This window comes from Gobius niger, assembly GCF_951799975.1.
Source record: "Gobius niger genome assembly, chromosome: 18".
Classification (NCBI taxonomy): domain Eukaryota; kingdom Metazoa; phylum Chordata; class Actinopteri; order Gobiiformes; family Gobiidae; genus Gobius; species Gobius niger.
In genome coordinates this window covers 15,151,743-15,175,553 of record NC_136869.1, presented here as the reverse complement: position 1 = coordinate 15,175,553, position 23,811 = coordinate 15,151,743, and the positions used below count along the sequence as shown (strand labels likewise).

The 23,811-nt window shown below is 42.7% G+C and overlaps 1 protein-coding gene across 2 annotated transcripts in view; it reads left to right on the top strand.

Annotated features, from left to right (window-relative positions):
* The first annotated feature begins 8,891 nt into the window (after nucleotides 1-8,891).
* Nucleotides 8,892-23,811, top strand: part of sema5a (sema domain, seven thrombospondin repeats (type 1 and type 1-like), transmembrane domain (TM) and short cytoplasmic domain, (semaphorin) 5A) — a 174,403-nt gene continuing 159,483 nt past the window's right edge. For both annotated transcript variants that reach the window (XR_013793838.1, XM_079575795.1), the window contains exon 1: nucleotides 8,892-9,392. The gene's annotated coding sequence lies outside the window, so the exon portion shown is untranslated. The remainder of the gene's footprint in view (nucleotides 9,393-23,811) is intronic.

The window sequence follows — 23,811 nt, the reverse complement described above, 5'->3', positions numbered from 1 at the left end:
TCGAGGCACGTAGAATTAAACTGTTTTCACCTACAGCTTTGAGTCTCACTTTTCAAACGAGCCATGCTGTGGTGCTACAAATATCATGAAAAATGGTCTGGATTGTTGGCACTCTACAGCTAAATCCCCAAAACAGCGCGGCACTCAATGTGTTAATCAAGAAATAACCCAATTTTTTCTTGACCAATCGATCACCGATATGTTTTCCCGTGAACATTTTGTACAAATCTAGCCACAAAACAAAGATCCTCAGCAAAACGCAACAGTCATTTCAAACTCACTTAAGTCCTCCCCTCAGTGTTTAGTTTGGTCTGCTTTGATAAATGAAGACATAAGTGCAGGCGCCTCCCTTTTCCCCCTATGGAGATCGGTCCAACATGACCCATGACCTCCACTGGAAAGTCGCCAGTAATTGAAATTAATTAACTTGTCCAAAGCCGGGCAAAAACAATTACCCATAAGCCTTTTCCCCCCTGTCTGCACGGCTCGTTTGGTGTGAGAGGAATAGTCAGGCTGTTACAGTTGCATTTTGCCCCAAAAGCAGGCACAAAGTGATGGATGCTATTATATTCTATGGTGTCTTGCTCCTAATGACTTCCTCTGCCATATTGTCTGCTCATTATAAGAGAGGACTTGCGTTATGGATAACAATAAAAAATGATAATATCCCGGTAATGGCTGTGATTACTATCTGTTAATGTAAGTTTTGGTGTTGCTGGCTATTTCGGACTTCTAATGAGGCTCATAATGAAAGTCAATGTTATCTGGAGGATACGAAAACCCGAAAGGCAGTGCAGTGAATTTGATAGGAGAGTGCATATTTTTAAACCTGCACGACTCTTTCTGTAGCATAAATTTAATGACTCAAAAGCAGATACCTTTAGAGAATATACTGTACGGGGGAGTTTGAGTAAGATGTTAACAAGCTTTCAGAACTGTGTGAAATGGTGGTAAAAACTATAGAGGCCCATCTCACCTTCTACAAGTTAAGTTAAGAACAAGCTAAGTGTTCCTTGATTTGCTCTCTAAATTGTGATTTTAGCTAAAATATTTTGTAATTGATACTCATTTCTCTTTGAATAGTCTTACGAGTGCAAAGCCACAATTTATTCATTTCACTCCATTCATGGCCAATGATAAGGCTCTTTCTGAGAAGCTGAACCATTCTTTCAAAAGTTGTTCAATTTCTCTTTTCAGACTTCAAAACCCAGCCCAACAATGTTTTTTTGTTCTCTTTTGTGTTTTACGTCTTTAGAATTCCTCAGACACGAATCAGAAATGCTGAAATTCCACCCAGCAAGACGATTTATCAAGACTTTTGTACGCACACCTGCCAGGAGTGCGCCGCAGTTCATATAATACGTCTTTCTACTTTGTATGCATGTCTGTGGGCCACATGGCGAGGATTTTGAGCAATAGGACGTAGAACCTGGGCGTGTGGAGGATGGAATTGTATCTATATAGCTATCTATAATGCCTGTGTCCTCACTTATTAAGAATACTGACTTCAGCATTTTCACTCCATGTAACAAGATACTCCCTGTTGTTTGGATAGGGTGCTGTGAAGTCACCCTGAAACGCAAGACAGCGCCAAAAGACAATAATAATTTCTCATATGGACATGAAGATATATGCTTGTTTTTGACATTGACTGTATGATGTGCTGTTGAATGATTACTTTGGTCTCTTGAAAATATGTGTCAATATGGCGAGAACATTTAGGATATGGTCTAAAGTGAGCGTGAATGTGACAGCTATGCCCGTGGCCACAGGGGTAATGCATCGGATATACAGAGTATAGGGATGCAATATGACCTTTCTGACAATTGACAGGGCGCTATGTCATGATGTATTAGGTGCAAAAGAACGTCTTGTCTCTGAAATAGATATTTGGGAAGCACAAATGTGATTGATGCTTTGTGTCAGTCTTTATCTTGATCAGTCGTTTACTTTTATTAAAAATCCAATGCAGTAAACAGTCTAGGAGAGAAATGATGTGAAATGTGTGTGAGGTCTAGTATCGTTTTTTTTAAAACTCAATTAGGAGTAAAAAAAAAAGAAAAAGAAAAAGAATCATAACAATAAAAAGAAGTATCTTCTTCAAACTCTCGTCTCAAACGTATTAATACCAGTCTGTGCTGGGTTCTCCTACCTGCGGCTTTGGAGCTCCAGCTCTCAACGTGTTTCCAAGAACTCCAAATAACTTTCTGTCTATGTGGAACTACTCATGCATTAAGTCACATTTGCATTTTTTCCTTGTGCATCAAATGAGCCACGAGGAAATGAAAAGCCCTTTCTATCTTTGTGTCGAAATATCATCTACTAACTCTCCATGGTGCATTTACATCCTACAATTACTTAAGTACCCTCAAAGCATAAGGAGATGTCCATCGTCATACGTACTTCCCATCAGTGCTTTAACACCCAGCAGCTGCCCTTTACAGTTGTGGAACATTACTAAATGTATCTATAATACATTATTGGAGTGGTCGTCCCTCTTAAGTGACAAGCAGCTCTCAGCTGATTACTGTACATATAAGAGGACCCTCTGGGCCTCCTCTGGATTATGCACAGCTTCAACACTTACATAAGTGGCTTTATTTTTCTATCCTTTTAGCCATGGCTACACTTTTTCCTTAAATTGCTTTTTAAATTACTCTCCTTTAATAAAAATATCTTCTTAGCATGGAGGATTCAGCTGTGGCTTGAAATCACATAATGTAGTGAGCAAGAGTCTTAAAGGGTCTGTATCTGATTTTTCATGTTTTCAAAGTAATTTCTACAGTGAGATCCACTTAGACATCTCCCATATGTTGTGTTCACAGATGTGGAAAAAAAGAGGCAGCTATGTGCAGTGTGCCCCCTATTCCAAACCATTTTTACTGATCATAAACAAACAGTTTAATCTTTAAGTCATCCAGGCGGAGAAAAGTGATGTTGTGATTGTTAAAAAGTGGGGATTGAGTTTGTACCATAATTGACAACTTAAAGGAATAGGCCACCGTTTTTACATACTAAGATATGTTCTTACCTCACTTTAGACGTGTTAATATATCCCCGTCTGGTCTTTGTCCGTGCGCTCTGCCAGGCAAACGGAGCACATACGCAGCCTCTCCCATATGTCACATAGCTCCGAAAAAGCTCACGATAGAAGCTACCAAGCTCTTCCACGTGTTCCCTATTTAAATAAAGTTACGTGAAGTGTTTTCATGCGAAGTATATTTACACAGAAATGTAACATGTCGATTTTATAAGCAAATAAAAAGGGGGACTATATTGTGAGGCGTAATGATACGAGGAGCACAGCGTCCGCGTAGTAACTCCTAAAGACTTCCCCCGCTCACTTCCGTCAATAACCTTTAGGAGTTACTGCGCGGACGTTTTGCTCCTCGTATCATTACGCCTCACAATATAGTCCCCCTTTTTATCTGCTTATAAAATCAACATGCTACATTTCTGTGTAAAATATACTTCGTATGAAAACACTTCACGTAACTTTATTTAAATAGGGAACACGTGGAAGAGCTTGGTAGCTTCTATCGTGAGCTTTTTCGGAGCTATGTGACATGTGGGAGAGGTTGCGTATGTGCTCCGTTTGCCTGGCAGAGCGCACGGACAAAGACCAGACGGGGATATATTAACACGTCTAAAGTGAGGTAAGAACATATCTTAGTATGTAAAAACGGTGGCCTATTCCTTTAACTAGCTCCATTTTTCTGACAAAAATGGGCACATGGCTTTTTAAGGAGAGACAAAGAGGATAAAATATAGGATATAAATAAGTAAATAACGACCATTAAAGCCAGTAGTGACAGACTTTTTCATCCTTTACTAGAGCTTCAGGACTGCACACTGCAAACATTTGTTCTCTCTGGCTCCAACTTCATACACTACAATACATCTAAAGTTGCCTCTCAAATTTTACGTAGAGGCCAGAACTTCACTCCCTCACATTGTCGATTTGGTGATTGAGTTTTACATCACCCGGGCTTTCAACTTTCTCACACCCTTGATACAAAGGGCATTAGAAATAAGGGCAGTGAAGTTTCTCTCACCATTAGGCCTATTTGCCTTATTATCCATCACAGCGCTTAAAGGGGAGGACAGAGACAAACACGGTGGGGGCCAAAAGGAGAAAGATAACCCCACTAAACTGCAGGCATGTGTTTGGCTATCTCACACACTCCATCCATTCATGTGTGGAGCTTTTATTCTCAATCATTGCCACATTTCATCGAGCTCTTCCAGACAGAACGCTCTGTGCTGACCCTTCTCTGAAACACGCCTCACACTACATGTTCTTTAGCGGTGACCTAAGTGCCATGTTTGAAATGATCATCAAATACCTTCAAAAAGCGTATACTCACACTATAAGTCACTGAAGTACAAACTACGGATTGGATGAATCCAGCTGAGCGTTTCACACATCTCTTAGTTTGGCTGCCCTACAGTGCGGGGGTCATGCTGTAAACAAAAACACACAAGGGTCATTTTTAATCAGCAATGTACATGGCGCTGGCCTGTGTGTTTATTAAAAAGTACATGCGTAGGGGTCACATCATCAATCATCGTTCCTGCCCTATATGTTTTCCCCGGATAAATGACACCCAAGACCCACTTTGTGCTGAGTCGAAGCTCCTCAGATTAGTGTCCATGAAGCGCGCTCTGTCGTGTCACCGAAATACTGCCGCTGCCACTCTGACACTTATGGCGTCATTGTCCAATTTTTCCTCCCGTAGAGCGTGGCAGGCTAAAAGAGGAGACTTTCTGGAGTCCAAGGCTTCTGGGACGGGATGGTGGCGAGGGCACAGTGTAAGGCTGACTAACTGTGAGAAATCGCCCGTCTCTGGCCTCCGTCTCCAAGCACGAGACGCCTCATTGAGCGCACAGGTCCTGAGTACAGGCAGAGGGATGGCTGCAGTCTTTCACACGGCGCTGGGCCCTTCTCTCTGCTTCTAACCTGGACCAGCCATATTCACTACTCTTACTCTTTTTCTACATTTTCTATATCATTCTACATTTACATTGTTGGGTTCTTAATTATATCACAGCATACAATACGTTTACACTGCCTTAACAAAGACCCGAAGGTCGAAAAGCGGTGGCATCCGAATAAAAAGAATTATTTAACCTCATCCAGTTGTGCCTCGGAAACTTTATTCTCCTCATTCAATACGTTTATATTGGAGAGGAGGGCAGCTGCTTATATTGTGTTTATGTTTTTGTATATGCTGATTAGCATGTGAGTCAAGGGCCTTGACACTAACAGACACATTATAATCCAGTTCTCGTAGGGAAATGTGTCCTCTGCATTTGACCCATTAAACAGGGCCTCTGAGCAAGTGGGCAGCCACAGTGCACCCACGCACACATCTCCAGATGTTTGAGCCCGGATCACAGTAAGGAGGCTGGAGGTTTTAGCTTTCTGTTCATGTTTTGGGTGAAACTGGAGCACCTAAGGTAACTGACACAAAGAAGCTCCACACAGAATTTCCCCAATCGGTCCGGGAATCACACCTGGGTAACATGTTGTGAAGCCAGAGTGCTAACTATACACTACGATGGTGTGGATATTTCGATGAAAATACCATGTAATCAACAAGGAAATCTGGGTCTTGTCCCAATCTGCGTACTTTCTTTAACCTAAAACCATCAGTTGTATTTGTCCTTCACCTTATCTAGGGACAATCTTATACAACATATATTTGCTGACCGATGTCCCTGTTGTCCATGGTAACCAAGTTGAATTGTTGATATGAACGTCTCTTCTTGTCGCAGATCGTGTGCGTTAGATGTTTTTGTTTGGCAAAGGTAAAAATTGCATCAATGGCACCATATTTGAGCTCACTCCAATCCAGAATAAATGGCTGTGTCTAGTATAGGGCTTTCTTCATAATCAATAAGTTTTGGTGCCTCCATATGAACAAACAAAGAATTCATTCAAACAATTAATGTTGGCTAACTTTAAGATCATAACGCATCATCTGAAAACAGCCTGGACAATGAAGTGAAATTTGAGTCGTGTGAGAAGAGTATTAGTAAAATGAAAGGGAAGGTGTACATGATGTTAGAAAGATTCGAGCTTGTCCTTGAGGGGGGTTTTATGGATGTAGTTGAAGAGAACTGGAGTCAGTTGGTGTGAGAGAGGAGGATGCAGAGGATAGAGTTAAATAGAAGCAGGTTTCAGGTCTTATATCCATTTATGGAGGTGAGCCCAGCACTTGCATTTCATCTGAACCATGTAAGTCTGTTGTGCACTCCCTGTTGACCGCTCAAATAAAAATCCCTCCCAGACAAACACCAGACCTGAACTTTTCCCAGGATTTTAAAGGGAAAAGTAAGCCACACTTTATGTCCGAGCCTAAGCATGTCACCGAGCAATAAGTGGCAGGGTGATCATGTGAGAGAGACAGCCTGTTGGAGAGGGGATTTAGAGGCTCAATGTGTTGCGCCGTGGTCTGGAGCTAAAACCATTGCAAAATTGGCTTTTTGTGATTTTGTAAGTCTTTGTCCATGGAAGGGTAAGGACAATGTCAATGAAGCATATAAGAATTAAGCAACTCTAAGAGCTGGAGTCAAGCTATTTACTGCAGGACATTCAAGCAAATTACTAGAATCGAAGTATGAAATTCCACATCTTTACAGAGAAAAGAAGAAAAAATCGAATAGACCTTGGCAAATAGTTCTACAGCAATTATTAAAGAAAACCAAGTAATATAAAGAATATAAAGGGAGCTTCAATGACTTTCTGTTGTCATGGTAACTTCAAGATTGCTGGAAACAATGATGGTCACACTAAAAAACGAAGATGTTCGCCAGGCCCTAACAAACTGGCTCAATCATGTCTCATGAGCTGAGAGAGATTTCAGTTGTAAAATCTGGCCAAAGCAACTTTGTTTTTTTTACTCTTATCTAAGTGTTTTCTGTCCAAGGAACTCCGGCTGCCACCCACCATCCAAAAGCATGTGCAAAAATAATTAGCAAAAAAAATCACGCCCGGTGTGTTTTTCTGGCCATATCGATAAATAGGTCCTACGGCCCGAAGTTGTTGAGATATCCTCCTCCTGTCCCCCAAGAAACCAGTGAGGTCGGTGGAAAAAAGCTGTCGATTAATTCACGAATCAACTTCATTCTGTCCATTTTTGTTTTGCAAGTAATTCGGTTTTGGACAGGCCAAATAAGAGTAATGATCAGATGGCATTTAGATAAGTTATTTTATTGTATTGTTCCATTCCGGTCTACACTGCTGTTGGAAGTGGCTGGTTGATTTGCAGATCTGGCTTGGTGGAAAGATACATCAGTATTGTAGCCACGGCTGCCCTGGAGTAGACTGCAGGAAGCGAGGCTGCTAATCTGCACCACGAGACCCTCCGACTACAAGTACAGTCACTTGCTCGAGGACACAACAACAGTCTGGTTGAGTCAGGTCTGAGGAGAGCTGCAACTTTATATATGTTTTATTTATTTTTAGGTATTTTTCACCAATAAAAATATCCTCACTGGAATAAACGCGTGTTTTTTTCTTTTCTATGTCAAAAGTAGCTCAAATGAACTTTTCTACACATGCGTCTCTATTTTTCTCTCCTTGTTATGTTTGTCAACCGCGGTATTTGCCTTGTGTGCCCCCCTTCTCCACCCAATCTGTTCTGATATTTTTGGAAAACGCTCGCATCCGCTTCGAGGATGGAAAAGGTTACCCTCGCATATCCGTGCGTCGCAGGGAGGCCACTTGAAATGCTAATCTCTTTCCTATTGTGAGACCCAGAATTCACCCCTTTTTGAATGTATATCAGAATATGGGATGGGGGGGGACCATAGACGAGTTGCTGTTCAACAAAAAGGCGTTATTAGCAGGCTGTTGCTGTCAAGAAAACAGATGTGCCATTTTTTTTTGACATAACCCTAAAGCAGACACTGCGGGAGATCGGGCCCCTGTGTGCGTTCACCCACAGATAAAGAGGTAATTGAGCTGGAGAAATGCATATAAGAATAGGCTTGCTGTCAGCCCGCTTCCTCCTCAGCGCTCTCGCACAGTCGGATGAGACATGGCACTTGTACAGATTTGAGTGTGGGCTCTTTAAAATGCACTCCAAATTAACCTTACTTTACCACTCAGTCTGTCACTTCACAAAACACTCCTCATCACAAATCCTCTGATATGCAAATCATTTAAAGATCGAGTGAGGGAAGGCAACTGTTGTGGTGAATCTGTGAAATTCGGCCAGCAGTGCAAGTAAGCATGTGAAATGATCTTGTAAGTAAAAATAATTGGTCCCCTGACCCTATACCACAGCAGTGGCCCAAACTACCAGTAACATTTACTATATATTTTCAGACTACTTTCACTGGTGTTATTTTGTAACCCCCTCGTGAATTCCTCAAACTCATCTGGGGCCAGAGGATATTTCCTGGAGGCCCCTGCACTGTCAGCCTGATGTTGCTGACATGAAGTTGACATTATCGCACAGTGGTCTGCAATTTATTTTTCAAAAGGCTTTATCTTAACTGACTGCTATTTAAAAGTCAAAGAGTTTAAACGAGGATGACATGACGCTATCTGATGGAAAACTATATAACTGCACGATTTATTTTTTTGTGCTTTAAACAGGCGCCTTTTTCCTCGTATATGGACTTCATCGGGACAGCTCTATGTGCAGCCAGTCCATAAAACGCGCAGTCTAATTAGTCCAATAAAACACCCTCATTGGCTTCGGTCATTTGCTCCATAAACTTCGCGGATATCGGTGCGGGAAAAGCGTGGCTGTACAACTTGGCTCCGTGCGTCCACCTGCAGCTCAGTGTGTGTGCTTCGCGAAGGCTGCCACGTACAGTGTCTCTCAACCGCTGGAGCCGCTCAAACCGGGGGTCCACTCACGCTCTCGCTCGCTCCACCGCTCCCCTCAAAAAAAAACAACGCTGCGCTCCTCGGTCGTAAACACCTCGTGGCGTTTGTCTCCCCGTGACATCCTTTTGGGGAAAGTTGCGATCCGCTCCGGTGACGTATCGGCTCGTGTGGGATTGTTGAAAGGAGAGAGAAGGGGGGGGGGGCTTCATTGTTTTGTTGCGCAGCGCTTTTTACTCTGTGCGGCGTCGGGTTTCAGCAGCACCGCCACCGCCACGCCGTGCGCCGACAGGGGACCGGAGCCGGCGGCAGCAGCAGCAGCAGCAGCAGCAGCAGCATACGTACCTCTGTGCTGGGACACGGACACAATAGGGCCACAGAGGGACACTGCGCTGAGCGGGAGCATAACGCACTCTATATACAGGACCCACGCGAGGATATTTCACCTTGTGCTACCTCTTGGTTTGGTTGCAACGGTTCTTTAACACTTCTCCCCGGGCAAGACGCGCGAGACTGCTCCTTAGATGGTCGTTGCTGGACACCTCTCTTGGTAAGAATGCCGTTTTTATGTCTAATGTGCAGCACTTTTTTTTTTTGTTTTTGCATGAAACCCTCGCGTCTGAAATTCTATTTTTTTCATTTATGAAGTTTGAACTCGGATGGGTAACGCATTGGTCTTAAGTAGCGCCTGCGCCTGCGCCTAAATAACATGTGTCACAAATGCGAAGTAGGCTATGGAAACACACTGTATATACATTATATTGAATTGTGGCATAGCGGTTGGCTACAATCTCCAGGGACTATCAGTTTTTAGAAGTTTTAAATGGACAGTTCCCTAAGTGTCCACTTGGTGGTGCTAGCACAGTGCAACCTTATTCCCGAAGTTAATGTGAATATTATTAATTTAAACATGTGTGCTTTTTGTGTGTGTGTTTTTTTTTCTTTTTTCTTTACACATATCACGCTTATTGTCTGTGTAGCATATTTTTTATGAGATTATATTTGATGAAGGATGAAGAAATGCACAGTGGAATGTGGACTCGCTGCTCAAAGTTGTTTTTCCTCTCTCAGTCTGTTTAATTCATTAAGATGTATTTTTTTTTCCTTTTCATTTCTGTCATTGTTCTTTGTTCCTACAGATATGTGCTTGCCATTTTCTCTCACTTCTAAGTCATGGCCACTTCCTTATCCATATGTTGTTGTTTATTTTGACGGATGTAGAAAATATCTCACAGCATCTCTTTCCTTGCTAACTCACACTTATTGTCTACCGTCTGGCAGATCTGTCTCAATAACGCCGCGTTCTGCTTCATTTTATTCAGCACTTCCCTCTGTAATGTTTGCACATTTTCCTCCCCGTTTCCCCCCTAACTATGGCATTTCACATAATTGCAGCAGTTTTGCGGGTTTGAGAAACTTTATTTTTTTCATTCACAGACAAAGTTTGCCATAGAATACAGAAAGCAAGTTCAGTTAATCTTGAGGATGATGTTCAGTCATTTACCTTTCGAAGTTTGCGTCTCGCAAGTGAACGAGCGCTGCCAGCTATTTTTCTGTTCTTCCTGGCATCCCTTGATGTCTTCAAGTGGGATGCCGTTCAGAGCCTGCACACTTGCTCTTTGAAAGTTACCCACACTGACAAAATGGTGTTTTCATTTGTGAACTTATAACAGGAAGCTCGAGGTGTCTTGAGACAGAAGTAAAAGTTTCCTGGGTTAGGGTGGATGAATTCGCTCGCTTTGTTCTGCACTGATTATTTGGCTGTGTAATTTGCCATTTTGAATAACTAAAAGGAACGGGCGCACTGTGTCCGTATAGTGTGGCTGAAGTTATATCTTAAAGAGACTCTGAGGCAGGCTCTGAAGAAATCACCGGGGGTCTGTGCAGCTATAGGCGACTTGCGTCATTCTACCGTGTGACAAGTAGAAATATGGAGCAAATCTTATGCTCTTTAGTTAAGTATTGTATGGATTTTGGATTAGTTATTTGTGGGCTGTACATAGGCTGATGCAGTTTCCTTCTCAATGAAATAATGACCTCTAAATAAGTACTTCATATTGAATGTTGTCTTCTGAGTCTCCGCTATGTCCTTGGGAAAGACACTTCTCCTGCCCTGCCTTTATGTATGTCTGTGGTCTGTGAGCGAGTGCTTGGTTGCAGATTGGCAGCTTCACTTCCATCAGTATTTAAAGTAGCTCTTGGGACGCAAGCACCTGCCCAGCAATTCGAACCAATGCAAATCGAAAACACGAATCACCCCAATTAGTGGATCATTAAGCAGACCTTACTGCTACTTACCCATTCGCAGTCTCAGAGTCTCAGTGTTTTTTCTTCCATGCCTCGAGGGGAACACCGTGACTTTCTTTCGCCGTTTCCTCTGTTCTTCGTATTCATAGCAGTCTGTGATTGTTGTTGCTGGAGCTTTTGTGGATTTGAAAGCTACAATTGAGATAAACACGGCTCTCCTTTGGCTTTAGAAGAATCCTCTAACTCTCACTGCTCCCGCACCGAGCTCTACCACTGCCAAAAATGTCCCTCGCTCGAATGGTTGAACCTTGTTTGTGTTTTGCTTATAGATTTACAAGCATTTTATTCATAGACCATGTAATTTGCTGTGTGGACTTTGTAACATGGAGCTTCTGTGTAATCCCCTTATTGATTTTTGAGTGTAATGCCGGATGCCCTTCCTAAAGCTTTATTATCTGCATGAATGGATGTGCTTTGTGACATAGTGAGGTTGTCATCAAAATACTGGAGTTCACTTTCAGATAGAAATATTTGGATCTGTGTTGGATCTATGGCTGCAGTCTAATATTGTGATAATGATATTATTGTGATAATGATATTAATCAAAGGTAAACATGACTAAACAGGAGCCTAACAAGAAGGTTATTAGAAACAGCAGCTCATTTCGGACCAGTGCCAAAACCAATGCACTTCACAAGTCACTAGTCAGGTTGACGACTTGAAAAGGGGGAATCCGTAAGAAGAGAAGACGAGCATCAGAGCCGCATTCCAGCCCAGGTTTAACGCGGCGTATATATATATTTAGTGTGATTGATATTTGTGTTGCGTGGGGAATTCGCCCCGCACTGACACAGAACACCAGCGCAAACGGGGCAATTAGTCCCGGGATCCATAGTGGAAATGACCCCCCCCCCCCCCCTCCCCGTCCACTCAGACGCCTCATTCTGGGGCAGCGCGGTCGCCACGGAGACTGTGTGAATGACACGAAAGCCCATGTCGGGGTCGACCTTTGTGATTCCCCAAGTTCAGCCGCTGGGGTTGAGAGCTCCCTGTTGAGAGCGAAAGTGAAGGGCATTGTCATGTAAACTAAATAAGCCATTACCCTGTGGCCCCGGTGGCCCTTGGGGTGCTCTTTATAGCCGCTTATCGGACAACTGCACACAAGCGTCCTGGGACAGCGCAGATTGCAGCCACACTTGACGACACAGAGAACAGAGTTTAGACATATGCACCTTGTACTAATCCTCCTTCTTGGGTGATTCATGACTCGTAGTAATGAATGCTGAAGTTTGTAAAAACAACATGATGTGTATCAGACTTACAGTGCTTGCAAATCCTATTTCTCTGTCGTGTTAGTTTGAACCTCTGCTGTCTACATGTCCTCAAAATGAGCCTGTCTTCCCCAGTTTTAATCACTTGTCAATGACTCTAGCATGTTGTCGTTGGGAGTTAAGCCAATCCTACAGGACGTCTCATCCGCTTACCTCAATGCAAAACAAACACTGTTTATTTATTGTGACTTGCGTGGACCTTTTTGTTCCAGCCCTCTTTCCCCGGATGATTTATTGCTCATGAAGTTGAGGACTTTTAAACAATGGTCGCTGCGGTTTCCTGCACTTCCCGCTTTGCTCTGTCCTCTCATTGCCATGGGCTATTTATACGCTGCTTTAGCATGATCTTATCCCTCCTTACTTCTCCATAGACCACTTTTTTTTAACCATCCAATACCTCTGGAGAACCATCCCTTACACTACAGTACAGCCCGGTCGGTCGCCTCCAATGTATTCACTGACCCGGTCGGGTTTAACGGCAGAAAGTTGTCGGGGCAAAAGTGAAAGTTTTTTTTTTTTCTTTTTCGTTACTCTGTGAGAGATGGTGCGAGGAGGAGTTGCCATGGCGACCCTAAGGTTGGCCTGCATTATATTTAAGTGCGTGTCTGTCACAGAAAGTGTTGGCTCAATAAAACTTTATCATTCGCAGCGGTTCTTCTGTTTTCTGAAAGGCCAAGAGTGTCAGGGCGATGTTGCCATAGGGAACGGGAGGGGAAGGAGCTGTGGAGCTGGAGGCACCTATAGCACTCGCTGGCTTTTGTACGTACAGCATTATTTATGGCGCTGAATACAGGAAAAATATATACATGTTTTGGCCTATGTATTATGGAAAGAATAGAGAAAACAGTGCAGAGTTAATCATGAATACTGTATAAGAACGATGCCAAAAGGGGAGTAAAAAGTGAATGAGCTTGAAACGCCAATTTCATAAAAGAAATGAAAGCTGCTTTGCTTTTGGATCCATTAAAATAGAAGCAGATCTAAAAACAACACAAAGAAGAAAGAAAATGAATTAAAGAAAACTGTCATCAAAATTTAAATTGAAGGTGAGACTAGAAATTTGATAAGGCTAAATTTGATAGCCGAAGAAAACCGACAAAAATCACAGGGAAATAGCAGTGCGAGCTTTCTTTCATTAAATATCTAACAATTTACCCGGCATCCAATCCGAGATAGAATTTTCTTTTTAATTTGTAGTGTCCCAACCTTTGTGTAGCTGCCATCCAATTCAACAGAAGTAATAATACGTTCATGAATTTTTAAGATATCTCATTTTCATCCCCTGTCTTTTCAGAATTGAGTCTGGTCCTGGTTGTGATTTGCAAATGATTGAAAGTCGTATTGCGCCATTTTACACAGTGTTCCGAGTTCCAGAATGTGAATTTGACGAATCAGAGCGGCAGGTGGTTAAAAGCGCGTCTGCTCTGTGATCTAAGCACTTGCGGCTGGACTAAACGGCTCTCGTCTCGTGTCGGGATGTCAAAGAGAATTAGCCGCTAAACCTGCGCTCATTTACCAGCGCTGTTCCGGCACATTAACCGCGCTGCTCCGTAACCCCCGAGTCCAAAAGGAAGAAGATCTTTGAACCACTAAGAAAAGGGGCTGTTCCTACACTTTTATTTGGGTCAGGGCCCAATAATCCGCAAAGCCTCTTTCTTTTTCCCTGAGCCAACGTCTGAAAGGTTAGATAAATCCCAACTTTTGTGACAACAGGAGCGCTTTAAGTTTTTGGATTTGGCTGGATTTTCTGGGAAACTTAATTGAGCGGGGAAAGAGGTGTGAGTCAAGCCAAAAGCGGATTTTCAGAATGAGAGGTCTTTGTTTACTGACGGATCTTGGACCATTTGGAAAAGGGTGAAATGAGGCATAAGTTGTCACCGCTCGTTGGGCCATCACCAGCCGGCTGCATTTCTCACGATGACAAATGACTTCAGAAGCATGAATCAGAGCGTCGTCTGATAGCCGCGGTTGGGATTTCTCGTTTAATGTGCGTCTTCTCTCTCTCTGCTCTTGAGGTTAAGTTGAAAAAAGAAGTGAACTGGCTCCTGGGAGACTCTCTCTGCTATGTTTAGGCCCATCTAAATGAGCAGCTTGCGCCTTTCAGAGCAGAGCATGGGAGTGCTCTTTCGAGAGACTGCTGCATTGTTTGTGTGTTTTGGTCTTTTTCACCTCGTGATGAGCTCTTATCTTTACAGGGCACGTCATTACCCTCAGACCGACAACCATCCCTTGTGTAAAGTCACTCGATTTCCCAGTTTTCTATTCTAATACACAGTTTCAACATCAGCAGCTTTGCCTCATGACTGAAAGCAGGGTATTGCTTCTACCTACACAACTAACTAACTAGCAAAAAGTGTCTGCAATGCTCTTGACTTGAACAAAGCACTTTTTGACTTTTAATCACAATACTACAAGCTACAAATGACTTATTGCTACTTATGTGTTTTGCCTGAATGTGGTCTTCACTACTTTTTACTTTCTACTCTGTAGTCACTCACACTTTCCAGAGACTTGCAGCTTGTTTGTGAATGTTTTCCAATGTGAGTCTTGGATAAGTTTTTTTTTTTTGCGCCACACGGGACATGGGCTCTTATCTTTATAGAGCATATCATTATACGATAAGAAGCGCTTTTGATGTGATCTACGGCACAGCGAGCGAAGCTGTAATTTGATCAGCGTCCGGATATAAATTCAGAAAAACCCTTTTAATCTCCGGCAACTGAAAACATTTATCAACACTTTGAAATGATTACCGAGAGCTAATGAGAGCAATATCCTCGAAAAAAAGAGCACCCGGATTGCTTTTTATTTGGAGTTTATCCCCTCATATGAAAAGTTTGCGATAGGATCAGGGAGATAAGGCAGCACCAGTACTTGTAGTTCAGCCACGCAGGACAAAGAAGATGCCGGAGGAGATTATCGACGAAGCGGGTAGAGGTGAACTGATAAGACTTTCCAGACAAAGACGGGGGGAGTCGGCTTTATTCAGTGATGAAAACGAAAAGGGCAGGAATAGACGTGCAAGATGGACAATGGTGACGGAAGGACAGCAACAACAGCATTGGTCCAGGCGAGTCCGGTATCTTGCTCACGAACTTGCTGTGTCAGTGCTTGCGACCAGTGGCCTGGGGGCGTCGCTTAGCAAAAAAAGAGGTTGTCTTCTCATCTCTTCTAACCTACAACTTCAGTCAGCAGTTAGGCTATGTAAGACGAATTACAAACCTTTTCCCACTGTGCACGCCGCAAGAACGAGATCAAAACACCAAAACGTGACACCCGCACCACACCCCCGGTACACGGAAAATATTCAAGTCTGTACTTTGCTTGGGGAGCGACCACTATTGTGTCTGTCCAGCCCACGACCAGCCCACTTACTGCGTCAAGTCTGAAGCCAAAGTCTAGTCTACAGTCTGCGTTTAGAAACACAAGAGTAGAATATTGAGCTCTAAAATGTTTTATTCATATTATTTAGTTTGTAAACCAACTGTCAGAGAGTTTAATCAATGTGAAGTATTTAAATTGTTGTAGGTCACACAGGGCAGTTTTGATATTTGATAGCTGCAAACGATCTCAAAGAGGTTGTAATAGAGCAACAGCAGAGTTCAAATACTGTATCTTGGGACAAAAAGAGAAAATAAGTGAAGATGGAACATGGAAACCTTGTCATGGTAGACCTTGCCAAGTCTTCCAGCACTTTTTTAAGGAATATTGAGATGGTTTTAAAAAACATGTACGGAAAGCATTTTCAAATGTTGTATTCAGTGGAGTGGGGTACTGTCTTTACAAAACAAAATCAGTGTTGTAAAGTTTGTTCAGGTAAGGCTTTCTAACATGTCTTACCATAGTGTTTCTCATAAAGAAATATTGTTTCAAAACACTTCCGTTGTTGTACAGTGGAAAAGTATTACAATTGTGTTGCCTGGTATGATAAGGCAGTTGCGCGACTAAGCAGCACAGATCTCTCTGGAGACTGGAGGGAGTGCTGCATCCAAGAAGCCTCAGCGTTGGAAGTCGGTGAGCGATATCCTTGGAGACTTTAGGGGGAGGACAGACAGAGAGGGGAGCACATGGCAGTGGAAGACAGTGTCCTTGGTTCTTGGCTTCAGGAGGAGCACAACACTCCCTCAGTCCAGGAGCCCTGACCGCACAGAGGACGTGTGGTCTGTTCACAGCCACCGCAAGCAAATAACAAGCCACTTACTGCGCCAGGCTTTCTTCAATGATGAATGAGGGCTCTGTCGAAGGAGCACTGAGCACCTTCTGTAGCCATTGTTTACGTGAGGCGCTGTTTGTAATTCACAATAAACTATGATTATTATTCTGATATTATCAACTGTTTCGAGGAACTGTTATGACCAAGACTTCTGAAAGGGATTTAGTCAGGATTACACCTTTTCATGTTCTTTTCTTCTCTTTTTTGACTTCTCTGCAACCTGCTTTTGTCGAGATTCCTCTTCTATCCCCACGTACATTACCTGTTGTTGTATCACCCTTCTTCATTCGATTCAGTTTTGATTGAAGTCTTAAAGAAGCCCTGTTGTTTTGTCGATTTCCTGCGCTTGTTACCACAGCCTGTTGCAAAGGCGGGACAAGGAGCAGAACATCCCTACTAGTCAAGAACCCCTGCCGTAAAGGGAAACTTTTTTTCCATATTCTCTTTTAGAGTTTTGGTATAGCATAGTGGTGGCATAGTGTATCCTGAGACCTATACAGAAAGTTTCTTGGTGGCACTCAATACTTCAGTTTTATGGTTTGAATTAATGATTCAGCATAGCAGGAGAAGTACAGTGAAAAGATACTGTAAAACAAAACCAAAAAATACTGGTAATTGCACAGGCCCTAGATTTCCCATATTTCAATGCTTTTAAGGCTATTAACAATCTCTCGCCAGGTGCTTGAACCCGCTCATAATGATGGCACAGTGGACAATGAGGGCCCTTCCAGTTCAGGCAGAGGTGGCTGGCTAATACAGTGGTCAAATTATGCTGCGTTTGAAACAAGAGTGTGCGCCTATTCTCCGGCTCCTTTTCCATTGTGTCGGGAAATTCCCTGGAGGAGGTGTTGAACAGTGCTGACTCTTCCGACTGCGCTACTTCTGCCTGCTCTGTTCTACTGGGACCCCTGCAGATAGTTTTCCCTGGCATGGGATGTGTGTTTTTCCCTCCTCGCTCTTCTTTGTTGTAAGATGGGAAGAAAGTGCGCTTTAAAAATAAACAGAGCAGTATGCAAGGTGGAGCGCTGCGAGCCATTGTTTGCTCTTAAGACAACAAGACGTAGAGCTGCCAGTTACAGAAATAGCAACATATGAACATGCATTTACAACTGAAGTGCCTCCATTTTGGCGTCTTAAGAATTCAACAGACGTGATACATTTAGATTGTGCTTGTTTCCCGCGAAAGCTGACAGAGGCTGCAAAAGTACAATGGCATTTTTGAGCAGAGGACATGAGGATAAGGTCGCACTGTTATTGGACATGACATTAATTATGCATTTGCTTTCAACAACACTGACAGCAGAGCCAAATATGCGAGATAGTGTTAGCTCGAAATGTGCTATAGCCAGGGAAAATACTAATTATGGCTGTGTGTTGGCAAGAATCTAGTGTCACAATGTATTATTTATAGATTGATACTGACGTTGATATAAACTGACAGGCGCGGTAAAAGAATGTGACTTTAGCAAAACAATTTGGATAGAGCATTACAGTTTTTGCCAGGCAAAAAAGGCAACTCTATTAGGTAGGAATTCATCCCAAAGTAAGGAGGTGCTGTTTTTAATATTCCGGAGATAGAACAGAAACACTGAAGACATTTTTTGGATATAAAGGTTTTATGGCTTAGTGGAAGGAACTTTTTCCTATGATTTAGATAGTCTTGAATGTTACTCTAATAGGTCTTCAATTCTCCTGCATACATTTGTTAAGTGATGATGTCATCGCTCCACTACTGGGTCCAGCAGAACTTTAGCCCTATCCTCTATAATAGGACTCAGCTGATTTTAACCTGCTGTAGAGCTGACTTACAAGGCTCTTTCTAAACATCTGTGGTTTTCTGGCCAGAGACACCAGGGGGAGATGAAACCCCCCAGTCATTCCATTAACACTTGTATTACCCCCAGAGGGACTACGGAAAGGATATATTATGGTAAACAAGTTACTTAGTTCTGCTTTAAATATAACAATATCTTCCTTTTACCTGAAATGGAGAGATGTATTATTCTAATTAGGTGTAAAACACTTCTTGTGCTTTTATCTGTTGTAATTGCCAACTGTTTGGACCCGGAAGAAGCCTATTATTGTGTGTGATGTCCCACTTAACAAACAAATTGTTTTATTATTGTTATTATGGCAATAATGCATCAAAAAGTAAGATTTAGTCTGAACCTCAGTCTAATCCTCAGCTCATTCCTAACCCCTTGTGGTTATTGAAAGGCTTCGTTAGAAAGTGTATTGGCCAGTTTAGTTACATTCGAGCTCCAGTGTTCGCATCAAGCAGCAGATTTTTTTCAGACTTTTTTTTTGCAACAAATCTGCGAAATTCTTATCATTTAAGTTGAATTGAGAGCACTACCACCCTCAAAGGGCAGCCAAAGCAAGGTCGCTGGTTATAAGAGCAGCATCCCTGTGGGTCTATTTCTGTCAGCTGCACTAACCTCAGGTACATGAGACATTCAGAGGTGATGGAGGTGATGTTCGGAGTCTCTATGGAAAAAGTCTATCTTACGTTCTCACAGTCCGCTCTGCTCTACAGACCTGACCCCTATGTGAACTTTACCCTTCCTTCAAGTGCTTCAAAGTAAGGGAAAGCTGAATTAACAGCACATTTCTTTTTTTAAGTTCAAGTCATTACACATTGAGGATAAAAGGGCACTCAAGCAAAGAACTCCACAGATATAACAAAATGGTTCACAATCCTCATATTTTAATCCTTTGCATAGTTGTCAGACCATCATAAACTGATGATAACATGGATTGTGCAACCGGAAATCTCATTGTTTTTCTTTTTGACTCTTACTTCAAGCCTCCTACACAGGGATAAATTTCCTCTAAACTTGGCCGACTACAACACACTTCTGTAGCAGCGCTCATGTTGTCATTAAAAATAGACCTCTGCCCTTCTGAAGCTAAGGCTCGCAGCATCCTGATCTATTCTGTGCTCCGTGCTGTTTCCCCAAGGCTTTGGCAGGCCGAAAAATACTCCCATCCCGCTGCACTCAGGGGCAGAGGGGGATTCTCTCCTGCAGGGTCCGCGTCTTCTATTGACTTTTGAAGAGAACACAAAAGTACCGGATTGTGCAATAGGAGGATTTGTTGACAGGATTGAAATTCTCACTGTTTTTTCGAGCTGTATAAAAGCAGTATCCTCCTTTTTTCGTGCTGAAAACCTTAACTTTAACAGGATTCTTTAAACGCCCCTTGAGCACAATCACGTTTAGCCTCTTGGCCATTGCAAAGGTCAGGGTCAAATGGAAAGAGCGGACAATCATGTGTTCACTGACCTGAAGGTGGCATTCATTGTATATACTGACAAATATTGTTTTCACTTCTCAAAAGCAGGGGTTTTGACACTCACATGTCTTTAGTTTAGCTCCTTCTTACTCCTCAGGCCATTTAACATCTTCAGAAAGACTTGTTAAATACAAAAAGCACTCTTTCTAATAAGGTTCGCTATTTTCTCTGTGACGTAAACCCTTGTCATTGATGGAACCCAAAATGATATGCCAAATTTTGGATGTGTGGCTTGTATTTCAATTATTTTTGATGGGGAAGAGGTTTGTGTGGGTGTAGCAAACACTTGTTATTTGTTACAAACTTGTTTTTGTTGTTTTTAAAGGACCCACTCACTCGATTTATATCCTGCAATTACAGCGGAGTCAGGGGCTGCTAATAGTAGGTTACACTGACATGATTGAGGCTATTGTTTTGAAGCAGTAGTTGGCGAAAGCACACAGAGACAATTACAAAACAACACTCTTTCTGTGTCTTAAGGTTCTTTGTGACGTGTCCATCAAAATGACCTGTTTCTGTTGTTGTTTCTTTTCATACTTTTGATAAACACAACCTTTGGAACGTGGCATTAATTAATGCAGCTAGTCACAGATATCCAGCTGGAGAGGTCTCTGGAGATATCGAAGTCTGCTTGAACTAGATACTATTTACAACCGCATAAGAAGGAGGAGACGATTATAAAAAAGTGAATTAAAGCACCACATTACATTATTATTATTATGCACTAGAACATTTTGCACTTTTACCTAATTGTATCTTTTAATTCTTTGTTTTCCTAAATGACCCTCAATAAAACTGCACAGTTTTCCTCTCTGATTTGTCATTTTATCTTTTGAACCCAGTAGCAAACGAGGACTGAAAGATGCAGAATTCAGACTTACAGAGCACTATTGTGATGGGAACACTTGGTCCCACACCTCTCGACAAATACTCCCAAAGCTATAAGACACACCTGGAGGCCACATGTGCACCGTGCCCCCATCACTTGCCCCTCCTAAACGTCGGAAAACTCCAGCGTCATCAGGATAAGGCAGGGCGGAGGGGGTCATTAAGTCATTATTTATGTGCTTTTTTACCGTGTTTATTACCTCCAGACATGGCTTGCACAAAGTAGACAAGCCACTCTCTCTGCCCGGGAGAAGAATAGCGTAATTGTGTGAGCCGGCCACCTGAAGGAGGAAACCTGCGGTTAGGGGGGGGGTCCAGTGCTAACAGAGAAACTGCAGACATTAACACAGTCTCAGCAGCTGTAAAGTCGTCTGCCAGCCTGGTCTGCTCCCATAAGCTCATTTACACCCGCCAATGTTTACCTTTATTTACATTACGCTCCCAAAATGAACCCGCACTTGTTTCAGGAACTGTGCCAGCGCGGGGAAGTTTTTTTATGGACAATTTCCGCTGTAGGATCGGCGCACTTTGCAAGATTAATTACAAACACTTATGGGTCACATCTGGGTGCAGATTCTATGTGACGTTTGGGTTAATCCTCTCTTGCATGTTGGTATTATAGTCTTATAGTTTGCATGTAGAGTGGAGATCTCTTTAGTTACTGCATGCAGAGAGCCCCACATAATTTATACACAGTTTTGGGAAGTTTAACAGAGCGAGGCACGTCTATCAATCATCCAAATCAGAGGTGCGCAAACTTTTTTTTCTTGGTATCAGCGAGTCAAGGGCTGAGTGCAGTAATGTTTTATATTTTAATATCATGCAGTATCCCTGATTGAGTGCTGTAATTTGGCAGGAAGGGGTCTCCAAAGAACATTTCACACCTGGGCCCACCGCAAAGCTAGAAATAGCCCTTAGGAACAAACAACTTTTTCCCCCAGTAAACAATTTTACTACTTTCATCATTTCCCCTTTTTGCCAAGATTTTCCTCCAACAACATAATAGTCAAATCCTTGGCTGAGACAATTAACATTTTTGAACTCATAAAAGCCTGCTTGGCCGCTGTTATTCTAGTGTGGATTGCTTCAGCTTGGACCAGTTTAATAATCCAACAGTGTAATCCACTAGACTGAATAGTGGATGTATGTTGTATTTATAATAGATGTTAAACAGAGCCGACCTGCTTCTCTGCGAGGCCATGTGGAGTCGGCTCTCCAGTCCCTCCCGCCGCCTGCTGTTTCCTTTTGCTGTGCTCTTTAAAAGGCACCAACTGTTGCTTATCCAGCTGCGCCTGACCACCCTCGCCCCGCCGCCTGCTCCCCGGTGCTTTCTGCCCTGATTCGATTACCTCTGGGCTAGGACCTCTGCTCCATACAAATGACACACTGCAGCGGCCCAGAGGTATGTGAGTGGATGGTCGCGGTGGAGCTGGCTGACATCCCTATTTAGAGACATCTCAGAGGACTGGCTTTCTAGTTATGAGGCTGTCTCTGTTCAGAAGCCTCGCACCGGACACAGCAGGCGACGTACTCATTGCTGGGATAAACGGGAGTGGGGTTTGTGGGCATGACGCAAGACATATCAGAAAATGTACTTAAAAAGTGACTTTTTATATAATAGAGAACTGGCAGTGCCTTGGCTACAAGACCTGGCCAACACTCTATCTGGAAAGAATAAGGATTATAATCTTTTCCGAAAATTTGGCAACCCTCTTTTGATCTCCTGGAATCGGTATCTGTGTGATTGAGTATGAAGCTTATTGGATGAGCGATGAAATGTCTGTTTCTAAAACAGCCCAAGTCCACATGTTTCAAAACTTCGCTACTCTCATAAAATGGAGTTAGCAAGAAGCCAGTATGCAAATTCTTTCAATGGAAAACTTTTGTCTGCGCGGAGTTCGGAATAGTTATGTTGTTGGTTTGCAGCACTGCATCCAGGCCCCAATGGGAATCCGATAGAATGAAGCTGTTTCACATTTGTGTTGGACTTAGACATAGATGTGAAATCTTGCATTACTTTTTCTTTTTTTTTTTGTGCTTTTTATTGCGCTAATAGCCTGAATAGTTGTGCTAGCAGGCACAATTGTATTATCTGTAAAACAGCAGGGTAAGCAAGTGTGTTTGCAAACTTAACACTCATTACTTTTTCATAGTCATGGATTTCGCAGACATCTTCTCTCGTCTTTCTTTTTTTTTTTTTTTGCTGCAACGTGTCTCTCTCACTGTCTCGCCGTTAATCCTCATTCCATTGTTGCCCAAACTCTCTTCAGCTTTATCCACTCCCTTCCACCTTTCCCTTCTCCTCCTCCGAGACCATCTCCTTCATGTTTTGTGGCTCTCATTACCGAGAAGACAACCTCTTTGCTGCATTCTGCTTTCACTGACCCCGAATGCCTTTTTCTTTGCTAAGTCGTCCACGTCGCCCCTTTAGATTTCCAAGAGTGGGTCATTATGGGTCAGAAAGTCATCGCTCCTCCTCGTTTGCCAAGGCAGCTGAGCAGCACGGTGCCTCCCAAGAATCCACTGGCTCGCTCTCACACGCGCATAAATACTGTGCAGAAAGACCACACTCAAGTCAGTCCAGTGTCCAGCTGCAGCATAAATTACAATTTGACCACGATGCGTGTCCACACTTAACTTTGAAGGGCTGCGCGCAATTGATCAGAACAAGCTCTCATTGTGGTCACAGCTGTTGGCAGGGATGGAGTACTGGAGTATAAGTACCGTTCCTTCTCATACATTTTACACAAGTGCAAGAGCTCCGACACTCAAGCTCAATGAAATAAAACAATGAAAGTAATAAATAATGTTTAATCATCAACATGCATCGTTTTAACTAGACCCTTCAAGTTATTTAAACTTAAAGCTTTAAAGCAGAACTAAGTAACTCATGCCCCTTAAGCGTCTCTGCAGGTGTCGTAGCATGTTATGGTTTTTACTCATTAATTGTCTGTGAGAGTAAATACTACGCTGATAGAACTTGGTTGTAAATACTC